Source organism: Pseudopodoces humilis, chromosome 22 (assembly GCF_049639895.1).
Source record: "Pseudopodoces humilis isolate 2021_Gansu_Grassland_sample_001 chromosome 22, ASM4963989v1, whole genome shotgun sequence".
In the NCBI taxonomy this organism is placed as follows: domain Eukaryota; kingdom Metazoa; phylum Chordata; class Aves; order Passeriformes; family Paridae; genus Pseudopodoces; species Pseudopodoces humilis.
Window position 1 is genome coordinate 6,431,214 of NC_142221.1, and position 17,993 is coordinate 6,449,206.

A 17,993-nucleotide genomic window follows, 5' to 3' on the forward strand; every position below is an offset into this window, starting at 1 on the left:
GAGAATGAGTAAGAGGGAGAGAGAGGACAGGTGGAAAGGAAAAAGGAACAGGATAAAACGGGGGCCAAGATATAGAGCCAATTATTTTTGATTCTTTGGCTTAGGGGCTAATTTATTACAGCAGTAAATCATGCTTAGGACAGGTAATACAGCAGCCAGAGCATGGACATTATTTAGACAGTGTGATCACGGTATTAACGCTCAAAAAAGTGGAAAAATTTAAATTTTAACTGCCTCCAGGCCACATCTCACCCTTCACAGTCTCCTCTTCGCTCAGCACGAAGAAATATGGTACTTTCCAGAGCCAGGAGCTCCGTGTGGAGACAGAAGGGGTGGTGGGAAAGCGCAGGCTGGGGTTTCCTCGCACCCCACAGCATCCCTGGGCTGGGGCTGCAGCCCCTCATCCTCCTCTCCTGTGCTGCTGCCAGGGCTGTGCCCACCCAGCCACCGACCCCGGCAGCCACCAGGGCAGAGCTGGAGAGGTAAAAAGATGTAAAAAAGGTGTAAAAAGAGCTCGCAGAGAGCTGATGTGTGTCCCACGCAGCCGGCAAGGGGGGAGACGGGGATGCGAGAGCTTCAGCCGTGATTCCAGGGGGAATTTGGCTGCAGGAAGGAGCCGGGAGAGGCTGAGCTTCTCATCACACCTCAGCAGCGTGGCTCGGCTGTCAGGGGAACAGCTTTGTGTTATCTAAAGGTGGGGCCTTTGCAAAGAAACTTTGCAGGGGTCGGAGAGGGGAGGTGGTTCTTCACCCGCCGGGAATTGCGGGAGCAGCCCCATCCTTGCATCCCTCCTGCTCGGCGGGAGGAGCGCACCGCAGCAGCGCTTTGTGAGGGCTTTGTGAGGGCTCTGTTCCCACACCTGGGGCTGGCAGGACTCCCAGATCTCGCCCTGAGCCTGTGCCGGGCTCTGCAGCACTTTTTGGGGCGCTCAGCCCGTGTCCCGGCTCCATCCCGACCCGGTGCGAGCACCCCGCAGGCTCCGAGGCACGGGCAGGGAGCCTCGGGGCAGCAGGGGATGGTGGCAGCCTTGAAAATCCATGTCAAAGACGCGAAAAACCCCAACCTGCCTTCCCTCAAGTCAGCGGAGCAAACCGCGCCTCCTCAGTGCGAATTCCAGCGGCTCCACCGTGCTCCATTGGGAGGGGAAAACTCTCCGCTTCCCCCGGGCACAATCTGAGCCCTTTTCCTCCTGGTTTCACCCCCTGGGAACCCCCCAGGGCTGTCCCAAGGCGCTGTTTGACCCCACCACAGCCTCTGGAGCTGCTCCCTGCTCCCTCCAGCCCCCAGGCATGGAGCTGGGACAGATCCACCACCCTCCCACACCCAGCCAGGGCCACACTGACCCTCCCCACCGAGATTCTGCTTGCCCAAAGCCACAGCAGGAGATTTGTCTTTTTGTAGGTGGGGATATATTTAAGAAATGTGTTTACTTATACCCTGTAAAAGCACAATAAACTTATCTCCAGACATTGAGTGATTTTAAAAGCTACTTTGCTCAAAAACTCCTCCAGGCAGGAAAGATTAAAAACTAGCAAGGTAGTGGTGGTTAAGAAGAAACAGAACCATGCTGTTGCAATTTCACTGTCCCTAACACAGTGCACACGTGGGGTGATAAGTTAAAATAACTTGGAGAAAGCTATTAACTCCTAATAATGGCAAACAGGGACAGCAGAGGTGTTTTAAAGCACTGCTCAAGGTGGCGAGCCCAGCAGATGCCACAGTGGCTCTTTGAAGTCCTAGGTGGTTGGAAATGCAACACAGATTGTCTGGTGTTTGATCTTCCACACCTGTCTCGCTCCATCACCGTCAGCAGCTCTCAGGATAACTGGGGCCAGCCCTTGATGGGGGTTTGTGTCGATGTGAAGGCACAGACACACATGGGCACAACACCTGACATTTCTGCCTCTTCTGTGGGAAAAATGTGACTTGGAGCAGAAACAGGGCTGACTTCCACCCCAGAGCCAACCTGTCTGATGGGATTCAGGCTGCAGAGCAGGAAGGATATTTGTATTTCTACCTGCCTGACTGCAGGCTCGCAGCCACCCGCTCCTTGATTGTTTTTAGTTACAGCTGATGATAATGCAGAGGGAAAGATCAATATGAAGTGTGTTGGCCTGGTAACCTCTTCAAACTGCAGAACTTGCACTGAGTGACATGGGCAAACTGAGAAACAGCATGAAGATTTTATGAATCCAGAGCAGCTCTCTGATGACCTGCTCCCTGTGGGCCCCGAGGTCTCTGTGCTGGGCTGGTTTTCCTTACTTCTCAGGAGGGATTGTGCAGCAGCTGCTGGAGTTTGTCAGCAGTGACAAAATGCTTGGAGACCCAGAGCAGAGTCTGACCAGTGCCCTGCACGATCTCCTGCATGGATGGGAGCACTCTGGCCTCAGGGCAGTGAGGCCCTGGCACAGGTACCCAGAGCAGCTGTGGCTGCCCCTGGATCCCTGGAAGTGCCCAAGGCCAGGCTGGATGGGGCTTGGAGCCACCTGGGATAGTGGGAGGTGTCCCTGCCCATGGCAGGGGTGGGATGAGATGGGATTTAAGATCCCTTCCAACCCAAACCAGTCTGGGACTGCATGGCCTAAATGCACCCTTTGCCTTTCAAAGGGCTGGGCTGCCCCACGCTGCAGCAGGGGCCACCCTTGGCACCGCATGGCCACCACCTCAGGGATCATCTGGCATCACCCCTGCTGCAGCTCCTCCCCCAGAGATGCACCCTTCACTTGGTATTTCTAGGAAATAGAGTTTTCCCAGAAATCGGGCTTTTCTCCTCAAAGCAAAGACCAAAGAATCCTCATCTTGTGAGGGCAAGAGCACACATCCAAAAATGAAACAGTCCAAACCCAAAATGTTGCAGCTGCACTGGTTATGGGGTGGGGGCCTGCTGAGCCCACCACAGCCCTGCCTTTTGCAGGGGACATGGCTGGGGGAGCCTCTCGGAGCCTGGCTCCATCCCCAGGGATCAGTCACCCGGCTGAGGGCAGAGGGATTTGGCTCAGGAGGCTGAGGTGATGTGGTGCCAATTAAAGGTTTCATTAACACAGGCTCCTGTGGGGACTGCATCTCTCACCAGTGACCAATGAACCCCTCACACCACACCACCAACTGCTCCATGGATGCCACATCACTCTTCTGTAAAATACTTCATAAAGCGGCTTAAATTTCTCTGCTGCCTTTTTTCCCCTTGTACCTTTTGGCCATAAATCCAGGCTGGGTTTAACAAAGCTGGCTGGGACAGGAAAGCCATCCTCACCTTTTCACTTGTTCCTCGGTCTTAAATATTTTTTCTTAGCTGGGAAAGCATGAAATGGAATAAAATTATCCAGTGTGTAAATGATGTGATGTATACGGCATCCAAAGCGATTCCACAATTTCTCCTGAGCCTTGTGCTGAACATGGAGACTTAGGGTTTGGGGCTGGTATTTTGGGAAGTTTTCACAGAATAAGGCAGAGGGTGCTCTGGCAGACTGGGATTTTCAGTCTATTTTAACTGAAGGCTCCACAGGACAGATTTGAACACAAGGACAGGTAGAAAGAGAAGGACTCATCTCCATCAGTGATGGGAACTGTTTCCAAAATGGAATCACACCAAAACAACCCCCACACCCAGCCCAGGGCTGGGAGCACATGGTCCAGCTGACTGCTTTCCAGCTTTCCTCAGTGGGCATTTAATTTTTGGAGAATCTGGGCATGAGGAACCCAAAACCCAGCATAAGGTCAGAGCAAATTTGGCTCGTTCTTGAGGGATGAGGAATGAATTGATATCAGGACAAAATATGTTCACTTTAGCCCAAATCTCAGCCAGGATGGTTTTCTGTTGATGTGGGAAAAGATTAACATTTGGTCACTCCTAAATCTCTGGGAAAGGGGAAGCTGCACAGGGCTGGCAGTGAAGATGTATTCCTTTCCAAAGACTCAGTTTTAAAACACTTTCTTTTTGTAACCTTGAACTACCATTCCTAGTGTGTTGTTTTAGCTATTTTTTTTTCCTTTTTCTTTCTTTTTTTTCTTTGTCCCTTCAGGAGTTGACACAGTCGAGAGAGCAGAGAAATTAAAGTGTGCAGGACTGCTTCCTGCATTGATAGACTCGGATTCCCATTCATGCAGAGACTTAGGAAAAAAAAAATGTTTAAAAACATCACTGGGATCTCTCTTTGCTCAGAAATCTGTATTCCATTAACTCTGACATAAGGCACAAAGTAAACCACGAGAAAGAGAAGCTCACCCCGGTGGGTGGCTGGAAAACAGAGCAGAGCCCATTAGCATTCTCTGTGTGTGCAGGGAACAGAGGGCTTGGGCACACAAAAAGTGATCCTGATGGAAGGAACAGCTAATCCCTCCTTGTAGCTGCAGTAAAAGCCGATGGCCAAGAGAGTCTGCACGGATTTGGTAGCAGAGATAAGAGGGAGCCAAATTCCAGCGAGCATCCCTTTCCTGCAGCTGATCAGCAGCTCTAGTCCAAGCTGGAGAACGCACACCCCACGCTGTGAAAGCTTGGAGTGGAGAGCACCCTGACAGCAGAGCCCTGTGCACAGACACAGACACCTGGAGAGCTGCAAACAGCAAAATCACAATAATCCCATTTGCAGGGACTGAGGTTTGGTTCTGTCCCTCAGTGGGCAGACACAGGAGGAAAGCAGAGCCAGCTCCATCCCTACCTGAAGAATCCCTGAGCTTCTCAGGGAGCTGGAGAGCCCAGGAGGGGCTGAAGGAGCACCCCAGGAACATTCCAGAAAACCCTGCTGCACCCTAAATCCCAGCCCCACTGGCCCTGGGAGCTGTCTGTGCTGATTTATTTAAATAATTTTAAAACTAAGGCTTTAAAGGTACCAGGCTTGAACAAGTACAGGTGAGTTGTTCATATACATTCATTTTCCAGAGAAGCTGTGGCTGCCCCTGGATCCCTGGAAGTGTCCAAGGCCAGGCTGGATGGGGCTTGGAGAAAACCTGGGATAGGGAAAGGTGTCCCTGCCATGGCAGAGGGTTGGAATGGGATGAGCTTTAAGGTCCCTCCAATCCAAACCACTCTGTGATTAATGAAAATATATTTAGGACATCTCTGTCGAAGCCATTCAGATGTGTGTCCATACAGGTGGAGACTTATCACATCAGCCTGTTTCCTAAAAACATTTGCCTGCAAAAGATCCTTTAAAGACCGTTCCCCCAGGCCCTGCAGAGCAGACCTTCCCTGCTAACAAATCCCCTTCATGCACAGCACGGCAGGCTGCGGTACTTCAAGGGAATTCTGCACGGGGGTGGATTTCACCAGGAGAAAAAGGAGGGAGAAATACTCCAAATCCCAGAAGAAAGGCTCCCTCAGCCCCAGCAGCCCTTGTGGGAACCCTGTCAGAGCCCAGCCAAAAAGTAAAACCCTCACAGAAGCCAAATGGTGCTGTCTGCAGTGGTCCACACAGGCAGAGGTGATTATGTGGTGCAGGCATGGATCCTTCCAGCTGGAGGTATTTTAAACACACAGGAAATAATGTCAGAATCACAGGACTGCAATCTTTAAATTATATTCAAAAAAGATGCTCAAAGCATATATCATTGAATTATGAACAGCTTTGGCAGCTTTATTGATGATGTTGAATCTGGTTGACAGATGCATTTACACTGCATAAGCATTCGAGATGCAAGAGTAATTGCTTATTAGTCTTGTTGTGAGGCAAAACACCAGATTGAAATAAATAGGAGCTCATGAACACAATTTTGCTGCCTCTTTGATTATTTTTTCAAGCTAACCATCTGCTAAGCATCTGGGAGTCTTAGAATCCAAGATCCATAGCCCCCACACAGGTGGGAATTCAGAAATACAAATAGAAGGAACTTAAGAACCCAAACAAACTATAATATGAAATTGTCCAAAATGACTGGGGAGGTTCTTTCACAGCTTGAACACAAATGTGGGGAGTTTGGTTTCACAGGACATGTGGAGAAGATGCACAGCCAAGGGACTCTGTCCACCTGGTGCCCCTCAGCTCAGGCAAAAGTGCTCTGTAGTGACCCCAGGGAGGGGTGTAGGGACCCCAGAGATCAACTTAGCAGGACACTCAGCACAGGGGTCTTCTCCACAAATCAGACACAGTGGGACAAGCCAAGTTCCCTTGGGGCCTCCAGGAAAACTTCCAGGACTCTCTGGGGCTTTGCTTCCAAGATTTTTGGTGACATCGTAAGACTCCAATTTCTCTGTCCCTTGCTACAGGTTTTTAAAACAGCTTTTACAGTTTAAAAGCCTGCTAAAGGTTTTTAAACTTTCATAAAAGTATAAAGACAACACAAGTGTGGAAAGAGAAAACACAACGCACAGGGATGAGGAAAAGAAACAACATAGGAAAGAGGAAAAAAACCAAAAAGAAAGAAAAATGTTGCCAGTGAGGGAGAGGCTGCTGTGTCTCCTCAGCTCTTTGCTCCAGTGGTTCCTCTCCTCTGGCCAGGAGTGCTGGGTGCTGGGACACACCGTCCATGGGGACAGATCCAGCCCTTCCCACCCTCTGCCCATCCCTGATCTCTGCCCCTCACATATTCCCCAGCCGTGTCCCCATGGGCTCTGTGTCAGCTCTGCCACCAGCACAGGACAAGGACAAATCTCCATGAGGACAGAGCCAGGAGCCAGAATGAAGTTTGCTGCAGGGTTTATTGCAGCCTGTGGGATGGCAGCTTTGATAAGAACATAAAATTGATATTTGAATTTTCCCCAGCTGCCACTGCACTTGGTGCTGAGAACACGAGTTAATAAAAACAGCCAGTTAAATAACTGTCAAACTCAGGCAAATACCCATAAAGCAAATGTTCTTTTAAAAAAGCAAATTAGAAATGCATTTTCCTCCATGAAAAAGGGCAATTAGAGAAGGTTTATAACTAATATTTGGTTTTGGTTCTAAAATATTAAGGATCTTTCCTAAACACAGCACAGTGAAGGGTTTCAATTAATCTCCTTTGAACACATACATTCAGGTGGTTAAAAAGGAAAAAAAGAAGAAAGAATGATTTGTGCATCAAGATCTGTCATCTCCAAAAAGCTGTAAACAGTGTCTTAGAGAGCAGAGTTTGTGTGACAAATTTGAGATTAGGTGGATTCTGATCTAAAAATTGACTTGCTTATCAGAGAAATAATATTAGAGTAAAATAAATTAGAATCTCTACTGAAGACTCTAAAAGTAATTTTTAAAATTAATTAGAATCAAAAAGATGGATCTCAAAGGATAGGACAACTTTAATTTAGACAGACGGTAATTAATTCCTTATTTCAGAAATTCATTAACAGGCTGTAAGAGCAAATCATTCCTTTGCTGGAGTTAAGCTCCAGAGGGAAAGATTCATCTGGAAGGGGAGACAGGAACTCCCCTGCTGCTGGAGGCAGGGGAGCCTCAGTGGCAGCAGCTCGGCCTAAGGGGGGTCCTGGGGGTTTATTTTGGGTCTGGACCCACAGCTGCTCCCACTGCAAGCACAGAGGTTCAGGTGGACCACGGCCCTCACAAGGCTTTGTGGCTGGGGAGGACAAATAAGTCAATAAATATTGCTCTTATTTGCCATTAAAGAGGATATGATGTGTCCCCCACTCCCTGTCTAGGCTGGGGCAGCAGCTTCCTCACCTTCCACCATCACCAAGCCCCAGCCAGGCCCATCACAGGTCCTCAGGCCCTGGTGTGGGGGAAAAAAAACTAAAGATTTGGGGAATTTCACCTTAGAACTCCATCACACAACAGCTGGGACCCCATCTCAGAGCAGATGTGTCCCCCCTTTTCCTCCGCTCCACAGCCCTGGAGAGGCCGAGACGCCGTCCTGGCCCTGCCAGCCCTGCCTGGCAGCTGGATCCCACAGATAACTTGGATAAGCTCGGAGCTTATCCTCGGAGCTGGAGGGCTTGTCAAGGGGAGGATAAGCAATGCAGGAATCTGCAGCCTGAACCCAGCTGGAGAGAAGCCCAAAACTAAATCCTGATCTGAAAAGAGCTGGGCTCAGGATCCGAGGAGCATCCTGCCGGCCTTCCCATCTGCAGCCCCGGCCCCAGGGCTGAGGGAGGTGGCACAGAGAGAGCCATGAACGTGGATTTATTCCTTTGGACTGAGGGCTGCCACATATCTCGTGGCACTGGTGGCACTGGGCTGGGATGGTTTCTTGGCCTGAGAACATTTCTCCTGGGAGGAATCCTGGTGACCCGTGCAGGGGATTGACAGATGGCTCCTGAGCTCTTCATCCAGGACGAAGGAGGCAGGAATACAATGGGATTAGCTCCTGCTGGCTCAAAACCAACCTCCCTCTAATTGGAAAAGCAGCTTCCAGGGGAGCAGACAGGTCACCTGGCAGCAGGACTTCACCATCTGGGACCAGGAAGGAGCCACACAGCCGGACACAGAGCAAAATGGGTTTAGCACAAGATCCTGCGTTTCACTCACAATTCCCTTCTTAAGGGCATGCTCACTCCCCCTCACCACGGTTCTTTCAAGCCCAGTTTTATTTCACATAAACTGCAGAGATAAGTGCCTGCAGTTTCTTTTTGCCTAAGTCACAAGTCAGCCTAAACATAAATTGTTGGAGAAGGGAGTTGCTTGGGGTTTCAGAGCGCTCAGCTCTGAGCCCCAGGGGCTGCAGAAAACAAAGACAATTAGTTGCTACCTCTGAAAAATTAATTTAAGTGACAGACTGTGAAGCTGCCAAAAACTAACAAGCATGTGAAAACTGACTTTAAAAAAATAAATTATAGTAGTCTATTTTTCTTTTTTTTCTTTCAGAAAGAGCCATTGCTACCTTGAAAGTCATTGCTCAAAGCAAAAAAACCAAAATCCAAACTACTGATTAAAAAAAGGAAAGTCAAGAAAAGATCTCTTTTCTCTCACATTTTGCCTCTGAAGTTTCCTGGGATGTTTTATCTGGAGGTAGGCACACTGGCACAGACTGGTGAGGATGCAAAACTGATACAAAGCAGGAAAATGAGAAAGTTTTGGGGACAGGTGGGCCGTTCCCATCTGCACAGCACTACGTGTTTGGAGCAAGGTCTGTGTGCTGGATAACTTCTTTTCCTTTCCAGTGGCATTAGCAGGTAAAAACACTCACATTATCCTCCTGATAAGCCTTGCATTTGTAGCTTTAGCAAGCCAGAGCTGCTGCTGGTCAAGTCCCTCTGCAGGGCAAGCCAGAGCTGGCCCCAGGCTCATCCCAAAACCCCACTGCTGCTTCCATCACCTGGATCCTTCCACAGCTGCCAGGGGGACAGGAGACCCACAGAACATGCTCCAGCTGGCAGAGGTGGATGGAACAGCAGCCCTGACTCCCAAGGGGAGGTTTCCAAAAGAACAGAGAGAGGAATTGGGTTCTGCTGTCGCTCAGGTGCCAGAGACGCTCAGGGCATTGCATGACACTGACGGTGCAGGGGCTGGCTGGGAGGTCACCCCTGCACAGCCAAAACACACCTCCATCTGTCAGGCAATGTGCTTTAAACAAGATCTGCTCCACAGATTTTTGATAGATTTCAATAGATTTAACTTTTAACCTCCCCTGATGCCCACCCAGCCTCTGGGGTATCCCAGCACCTGATGCACTGAGCAGGGTTGGGGCTGCCACAGCACTTCCCTCCTCTTCCTTCTCTTCCTCCTCCCACCAGCTTATTCACTCCATTTTCTCCCTAACAAGCCCTTGAAGGTGATGTTGTGGGCAGCTGCCTTCACAGCCCAGTGAGTCCAACACTGCCTGGTGCCACGTTGTCTCATTCACTGACTGTGACAAATGCCTGGCTCCTGTTTGGTTTCTGTCATTATAACCCAAGGATATTAAATTTACATCAACCTGACAATGAGAGCAGGGCTGAGGACATGAAATACTGCCTCCAGAGAGAGGAGAGGACACGCATCCGTTGGAATGCACAATGTGGGTGTGGGGCTCTGCATTTCCTCTTCACCATCTCCCAGGCTGAGCACAGTTAGATTTTCCTTGGAGAGCAGACCTGGAGGTCTGGAAGAAGAGATGGTGCTGCCTCCATCTCTCTCTCAAGTACCTTCCAAACCTGCATGTCCCAAAGTCCAAGGCACCATCCCCTGGCCAGCTCCACGCCACATCCCTGGTGACCAAAGGCACATCTGGGCTCTGTGACTCAGTGTCCAGCTCCCCATCTGGGGACAAACCTCTGGCCAAGCACAAGGAGCTGCAGGTGCCTGGTGCCTCCAGCACCCCCTGCTCCCTTCAGCAGTGCCCAGGTTGCTGCTCAGCTGCCTCCAGAGCCTCAGGAGGCCTCTGTGTCTCTGTGCTGATACCAAGAAGCAGTTCCACTGGAATGTAAGCTCATTATCTCACCAAAGAACGTGCTCAATGCCTCTTATCCCATTACCAAATAGGAAGAGCTCCCATTCTTTTCACCTACCAGAAAGAAATGGTTTTTTTTTTGGTGTGTTTACAGCTTTGTTACCCAAATACCTCCCTCCCACCCACATTTCCCCGATTGTTGATAAACACAAAAATCCTTTCCCCTCCTAGCAAGAGGAACAGACAATCTTTTATCCTCCCCTGATAAACAGTAATAAGCCTCTTATCCTCTTACCAAAAACCGAGAGCGTTGCAAATCCTGTATCAGACACACTAGGGTTAGGGTTGTTTGCATTACGTGGAGGGATTTTGTAAAGTGGTAAATAAAAGGCATATCATTTTGTTCTTTTATCTGAAGCTTCCTTCTAGGAGGGAAGGCAGAGCTGTTTAGAAGTACACTTAATTGGGTATTATTCAGTATCAGGTTGAGGCAAGTTCTCCTGTCTCCCACAAAGAACTTCTGCACTAATTTGTTCCTACTCGTGGATGAAAGGTCATTGTGCTGACTAGGAAGTTAAGTAAACAAAATTAGCATCTGATTTAAGAGACTTCTTATTCCCTCTGGTGTAAATTAGTGTAAAAATTAGCAAGACTTTCCGTTGCTTGTTTTCTGCATTTGAAATGCATCAGTTGCCTGAATTTAATGGTGTGGAGGCTTATTATTTCTTTACCTATGGAAGTGCATACAGATGGGTGGGGAGATGGAAGGGGCCCTCAGCTTCAGCATCAAAGACGTTCAAGGTCAGCAAAAGTGACACAGAAGAGCTCCCAGCAGCTCTGACACCTGGACACTGAAGGAGCCACAAGAACTCACAGATGGGAAAACATTTTAGAAAGACAATGTGGGCTTTAGCTGTGAAATTCAGCACCACACAAACACCACCATTACTACAGGGGATACAGGGAGCTTCTGGGAGAGATTTTTTTTTTTTTTTCTTTAATTTAAATTAAAAATAGCTTCTTGAATGTTCTTCCAAATCTGAGAATCTTCTAGAGAACAGGAAAAAACTCAGGCACTGCTTGGGATTATGATAAAAAAAAATCTCAACAAATGTCTTCCAGATAAGTTGTTTATTAAAAACCTTTAAACTTCATCCAAAACATCTATTCTTTATTATTGCTGCCCATTCTAACAAGTAACCTGATGCTGCTGCAGCTTTCCCTGATGAGCTTAGCTTGGTACTGCATTCCTGAAAACACACAGGGATAGAAGGAGGTAAAAGGTATAAAAAAAACATTGGAAAAAGGTAAAAACACATTGGACAACAACCTCATAGAAGGAAGGTGATGGAGGAATATTTTTCCATCCTGGGGTGCAAAATGGTCCTCCAAAGAGGAGTTGGACTGGCAGAAAGGGAGCACCTGAACCATGGTGCTTCCAACAGAAGTGTGGGAGAGATTTTTCTAATCACCACTTGTCTGGTGTAAAGACTTTTCCCAGCGTGCCACAGATTGCATTGCAGCTGCAGATGGGAGGGATGAAGGCACCTGTTGAATTGGAAGGTCAGAAAGAAAGCCCAGGAGGGAGTTTTTTGGGAGTCTCTTTGACAGAAATCCTCAGCTACCCTGTAATAGGGGGAGGAGCTGGAACTTTGGGTACCCAGAAAAACAGAAGATCTCTTCTAAGACATTCTTACTTGGAAAAGAACTGAAAAGGAAATCAGCTAACTTCCTCAAAACAGGATTGGCTTCAGATATTGGCCAGAAATGCTGGAAATTTTGTATTTTTTTCCACCTGCACCTGATTCTTTTCAGAGACCCACTGGAGTCCCATTGCACTGACTCCAGAGAAAGGGTTCTGCCTGCAGCCAGTCCAGTAATGGTGCTCTGACCCCACCACAAGCCTTCCCAAGGACAGACATTGTGCAAAGGGGGCAAAACCAACTCTCCCAGAGAGCCCCTTGAGCTGAGGGTTACACTGGTCTCTGGTGAGGTCCCACCATAGCATTTTTTTAATAATACACACTGCAAATTTGGCTGTTGATTTCTCCACTGCACAATTCAAACATATTTCCACTTTAATTGGTAAAACTCACATCCCCAGACCCCAAATAGAGGTGCAGCATTTGCAACCAAGCTCGTCATTTGGATTCTGCAATTGCTTGTTAAGCCAAAAAGATGTGGAACTGAGAGCAATATGTTAAACTTAATAACATGAATATTAATTCCCTGAAGAGTTATGGAATAAAACTATCTCACCAGCTCAGGAAAGGTAACACTCCTCCAGCCCCATAAGAGAAAGGCACAGAAGTAATAGTTTGCATTTCTCACTGATTCAGTTTCAAACACAAGCAGGTTTCTGGCTAAGAAGAGAGCAGATATTGCACTGACCATGGAGGGCTGGCTCCAGCAGAGGTTTGGGACCTCCCAGTTTTGACTGGGCACAGCAGGGAAGGGCCACTGATCCCTCAGTGAAGAGGGCAGTTCAGAGACAGCCCCTCTGCTGGAACCCCCAGTGTCAGAGCTGGCACTCAGGCCTGAGTGCCCAGACCTGCTTTCTGTGTCACCAGGTCCTTTTCTCCCAGGCTCCTTCCCTGCACAAGCACACCAGCTCCTCCAGGAGAACTCCACTATTGAATTTTCCCTCTGATTACAGAGGCAACACTTGCTGGGAACCAATATTCCCCCAGTCTTGTTATCCATGGTATAAAAACGCCAGCTTCCTCAGAGACTTAATAAACTCCCCAGGCCATGGGGTTCAGACACGTCTGGGCGCAGCTGAGCAGGGGTTTCAGGAAATAACCTCAAGGAAGTGGGATCTGCAGTCCCACCAAACCACCCCTGAGGATGTGTTCCTACATTGGACCCAACATCCACAGCCATCAGTCAAATAATTCCAGGCACTCAAATTTGTCTTCTCCCATGGGGAGAAGAGTAACCTTGCAGCAGGAATATTTTCTCCATGAAAATCTCTCTTTCATCCAGATCATGTTTGGATCTATCAGCCCCCTCCGATGGGTCTGGCCTTGATCCCACTCCGAGCCAGGACTTGCTGTCGTAGCTCTTTTCCTCTCCACTTTATTGCTCCTTGCAGCTCTTCAGCCAAAAGCAATGCTAGAGAGGAAGACAAAAGTTCACAGCCTGCCACCAAAGGCACCTCTCGCCAGAAGGTCAGCAGCTCTTGCTGGGCAGAGACAGTTTGTGACTGCTGTGGCCACAATGCCTTCCAAAAACAGAGAGGAAAACCACAGTGACAGAGATGAGCAGAAGAGCCATTAAGCATATGCTGGGCTCAAGCTCATAAACACATAAACAACGGCAATTGCTGGTTAACCACAGGCGAGAACTTTCGACAAGCCGCAGGTACCAGGCACAAATTGACAATAATGAGGTTTAATGGGGTTGGTTTACAGTCTCTCTGGTTTGCATGTTTTATTATTTTCTGCAGAATTAGCCAGTAAAATAAAGCCTCTCTGCGCTTGCAAATCTGTTGGGGTGGGAAAGTCCCAGATGTTGGAGGTGTCATCATCAAAACAGATCCTCAGGGACCAGGACTGCTTTTTCTGTGGTAGCACTGAGGCCTCAGGCAGAGTGTGAAAAACAGTAACAAGGAGGAAATTTGGATCCAGCCCAGCTAACAAAAGTTGTCAAGTCCAAGGAAATAAAGTCAAACTTTAGTTTCCACTCAGATGGAAAGACCTTTGCGCTGGAAAAATACAAGAGGTTCCATGCAGAGGGATGCGTGAAACACACTGAGTGTATTTTCAGCACAAAAGCTGGAGCTTTGATTGCATTAGAAATGGAAACAGAGCTCCTTTGGAGAAAAACACGGCGACTTCCAGCTCAAGCTCCCTGCAGAGGCACATGCAGCCCTCAGAGGCAGCACTCTGCCTGTGGCACAGGGAGCTGGGAATTTCTAGGGATCAGAACACACCATGGGGGTGGGAGTCAATGCCACAGACAATCATCACTGCTATTTGTGCAGCACCAGGGGTTTAATTTGTATTCCTCACACTGCAGCAGAGACCCCGACCCAGAGAACGGGGAAGAACACACACAAACCCCAAAATCCAGAGGTAAGAGCAGTAGGGAGGAGAACTAGGAAGGAGAAGATGGAGGAGCAGGCACTCAGCAGAACCTCAGGAGATTTCCAGCTGAGTACCCGTTCTGGTGCTGGACAGCTTTGCTACCTGAGTGCCCCTGGAAGCAGAAGGAAATGATGCCACAAATTTCCTGCTCCCATGAACCAAGGGCAGGTTTCCAGGTAGGTTCTTGCTCCAGGCCAACCCCAATAACCATTAGATGGAGGAGAACACCAAGGAGCCCCTCTCCCACAGCTAAAGAGCCTTTTCCCCACCTCCCCCTCCAACTGCTCTGCCCTTTGCTGCCTGATTGCCCCCAGGAACCTCACACAGCACCGTGTGGGGAATTAATTACATCCTCCTTAAAGACTGCTGATTAACATTTCCATCACATGCTAACGAGACACTTCCTGGCTTCAATCTGCTTTTCTTCATTATGGCTTTCTGGAGACAAACTTTATACCTTTATGAGAAGCATTAAATGCACAATGGTCTGACTACAATTTATCGCTGTCCTGGCTCTGGGGTGTTTGTGTAAAGACTCAGTATATTACAGTATGAAATCTGGAATGGGATCCTCAGAGCACACAGCTGTTCTTAGGTCACTTTGGAGATTGCCATCACAAAAAAAACCAGCAACCAAGCCCAGAGCTGTGGGTTGATGCACCTGAGAAAATGGAGGGGAATGCCCACATCAAAAAATAGCAATGAAGAAAAATGCCTTTACGTCATCCAGCAAAAGCACAGGGTGATCCAAATACTAACTGTACCTCCAATAGGAAGAGATTATTGAGACAAAAAATCAGAATTGTCATTTTGGCCAACAGTTAGAAATGAGAGAGAAAAATAAGAAGCCAAGGTGTGATGGAATAAAACTTGTAAAGATCAGAATGAAGGTGGACACCTGGAATATTTCTTGCTTTTAATACAAGAGAAAGGTTCCAAAGTTTGAATAAAATGTAAAGGGCTTTGCAATCACTGCAATGTTTATAAGCCTTCACATTCAGCAACCTGAGCCTCACTCCAATACATAATACAATAAATACACAGGAAGCTTATTGTAATAAATACAACACCACCACAAATGAAATTGTAATTAGAAGCATAATTCAGACAGATTTTAGTTAATACCTGTTTACTAGGAGGTGCTAATCTCCCAAATAAATGTCCTAAGTATACAAAATGTGCCTCTGTGCTCCCAGCTTCCCTCTGTCAAAACCTGTTCACCCCCCTAATTGGAATTTTAAAAACTGACCCATTTTCTGGAGCATGTGGGCAGCTTTTGGAAACCAAATGGAACTGCTCAGCACCTCACTTGTGAGAGCTGGTGAGCAGAGCAATCCATCTACCCTGCCCTGCTCCAGCCAGGTTGGGATGTGTCGCACCAGAGCTCCCAGACACAAAATGCTGACAGTCCTGGATCATCTTTCCCTGCCTGTTTCCCAGTGTCTGCCCTCTCCCAGCCAGGTACCTGCAAGCCTGGGGAGCTGGGGAAGATGCAGGGGGATCTGCAGGCTGGAGGGGCCCAGGGCAGTGTGGCAAGCACCCAGCACTGCTCCGCTGTAGGTGCTGCTCTGCCAGCTCCCCTGCCAGAGCTGCACCCTGCCTGGGCTCTGCAGTGAGTCTGGGAGCTTGATACAGCTTGGAGCAAGAGGCACTGGAGGGAAAATTGTTTATTGATAGCAGATCGGAGCCCAGAGGTCCCTGGGGAGGGAGATGTGTCTGCTCTGCCCCCACTGACAGGCCAGGACAAGGATGAGGACATTCCTTTGTCTCCATTTGCAGAAGGGAAGGGAATCCAGCCTACCTGCCTCGCTCAGAGGCACAGACAGCCAGCCCATGGCAGGCAGGGGTGCAGCTCCTCCAGGTTCCAGAACAGGATTCACACCTTGAAATTATTCAAGCCCTCAGTGAACACTGCTGAGCCAGCAAGAATGAGCTGCAGCTTTTGCCCAGAGGAAAGAGTAAAACCAGTAACAGAAAATCACTTTTCCGTCCCATTTTCATGTGGCTGTGGTGGCTCTGGAGCCTTGCCCTGGCTGGGGATGAGCACCCAGGGGTGTTGAGGGCACCAGAGGAAGGCTGTGCTGGCAGAGGTGCATTCCTCCCAGTGGGAAGAGAAAAGGAGACCCCAGGAGAGCTTTCTGGGCAATGCAGTCCCATGAAATGGTCCACCAGCCCTATCTTCTGTTCTCAAGATCTGGAAATAGCCAAATCCCTCAGGCTGGAGGTGGAGCAGGCTGGGCTGCAGGGAAGTCTCCAGATCCATGGGCAAGCAGCAATTCCCAGCACCCCTGGAGCTGGACCCAGGAGCACCTGCCAGCCCTTGATGAAGGTGAAGCACAAAGCACCCAAAACCCTGACAGCCCAGGACTGACCTGGCCTTGAGGAGACACACGGGGGAAAAGTGGAGAGTGTTTGCCTACAGAGACCATAATTCTGCAGCCCCAGGCTGTGCATTTGCTGTGCATTCATTTCTCCCTCCAGCACTGGGGTCATGGGCAGGAAGGAATTTTACCCTGTGGGGCTGCCAGCCTTTTATTCCAAGCTGTTCATTTTCTCCTTGGAATCCATCTTCTGGCCCAGGACACACTGTGAGCCTGCATTTCTGATAAAGACCACGAGACATAAATATTTTACACTGGTAATGAGATATTTAGCATTGATATAGAGCTCAAAGCCCAGTGCAATTCCAGCTTTGTTAATTATAATGAACTATTGTAGGGCTCGACTTCATCTGCTCCTTGCAAGTCTCGTGTTGCTGGTGCAATGTGCTGGTGGCTCCTTCCCAGGGGGAGGCTGGAGTTCACCCTGGGCAGTGTTTTGTACAATTTGGTGTATAATTTGGTGTGAGGAGCAGTTATTTGTATAATTTGGCGTATAATTTGGTGTGAGTGGTGGATGGGCTGTGTGGTGCTGCTGCCTGCTCCTTCCTGGAGCTTGCAGAGTTGGTCCTGTGCACAGAAATCCTCTGCTCTGCTCCTCGTGTTTTCAAGCAGGGATGGAAGCTGCCAGCCTTGAGGATTGTCTTCTGCCCCCTAAGTTGCCATGATTAGCAGGAGAGCAAGCAGCTTTTCTAGAATTTCACCTTTGGAAGAGGAGATGGCCCTCAGCCATCAGTGTTTTAAGTACTTTGGATGCCCTCTGTCAGCTCCTGGGATGGTGATGAAGTGTGGTAGCCTTCACTCCTCCAGAGCTGTGTTGGGCAGCTCTTCCCCCACCTCCTGCCCCTGCTGAAGCACCTGGAGTTGGGAGATATCAGTGGCAGGAACTGCAGAGAGTTAAAAATGGGATGCAGCGTGAAGCTGGCGCTGGGAAGCGCCGTGTGGGAATGGCACGGTGCCGCCTTTATTTGGAATTAGTGGATACTTGAAAAAGTAGCTGAACGTTTTGTCAGATGCTGAGCATAAATCTGGATAATAATTCACGCTACACTAGGCTCTTTATAACAGTAGTTTGCTAAAACAAATTGAATTCAAACCTATATTAATTTACTAACTTAATGCTTGGCATATCTGTGAATAATTTTTCATAGCCTAAAAAAATTCTAGGCACAGGCTTAGTTGGAAAAGGGCAAGGAGATCTAAAATTAATGTACATTAAAGCATAACTGGTACTCTAAGAGCATTTGTTATATGCAGCAAAAACTGCTTTAACTTTTTTTCCTTTTTTTTT